Source organism: Pelophylax lessonae (genome assembly GCF_965119305.1).
Source record: "Pelophylax lessonae genome assembly, chromosome: 3".
Taxonomy (NCBI): Eukaryota; Metazoa; Chordata; class Amphibia; order Anura; family Ranidae; genus Pelophylax; species Pelophylax lessonae.
The window spans coordinates 276076839-276077523 of NC_138770.1; the positions used below are offsets into that span (position 1 = coordinate 276076839).

Here is a 685-nt window from a genome sequence, read left to right on the forward strand (position 1 = left end):
CTAGGTTGGAAATGTATCTCTCCCTAATTAAATGTTTAAACGTTTTTCTTGTCTGCAAGTCTCAGGCGCACTCAGTGAGCAGGCTGGGGGCAGAACGAGGGGAAGTTCTGTCTCTTTTAGTACTTTTGATCATCCTTGTCATTCAACCAGACTAAAGAATTTCATGCATTTTCCACATTTGCTGCTCAAGCCTTCTTATACCACAGGGATGATTTCACTGAGCTGAAAAAAAAAATATTCCCACCCACTTTTATAAGAATCATCCCATGTGAAATGCTGGATTAGGCATATCACTGTACGCCTATTGCAATATTTATTAAAAACAGAAGCAGCGTGTCAATCAGAGGTACGGAGACTCCAAGTAGCACATGCTGTAACACACGATGCTAGGTTAACAGAGCTTCAGATAACTCACTTTAAGCTTGGCTGTCTAGGATGCCTTGCATCCTCCTTGTCCTTCGAAACTATTTCAGACATTTTGAGCATGGAGCATAAAGCCAAGACTTAGTCGTGGTTGTGACATTAATAGCCCCCCCCCCCCTCCAAAAAAAAAAGGCTTGGATACAAGATCTAATGAACGCTGTACAAAACAGGATCACTGGTGGTGGCAGTTTGGAGGATTACGTTGAATCTCTGCCAGAAAATTGGCTTTTGTGACTGAAGAGAATGTGATATCTTAACACAG

The 685-nt window shown here is 41.9% G+C and overlaps 1 protein-coding gene across 2 annotated transcripts in view; it reads left to right on the plus strand.

Moving 5' to 3' along the window:
• Positions 1-305: 305 nt before the first annotated feature.
• KCNMB2 (potassium calcium-activated channel subfamily M regulatory beta subunit 2) overlaps positions 306-685 on the plus strand; it is a 765065-nt gene continuing 764685 nt past the window's right edge. For both annotated transcript variants that reach the window (XM_082252380.1, XM_082252378.1), the window contains exon 1: positions 306-685. The gene's annotated coding sequence lies outside the window, so the exon portion shown is untranslated.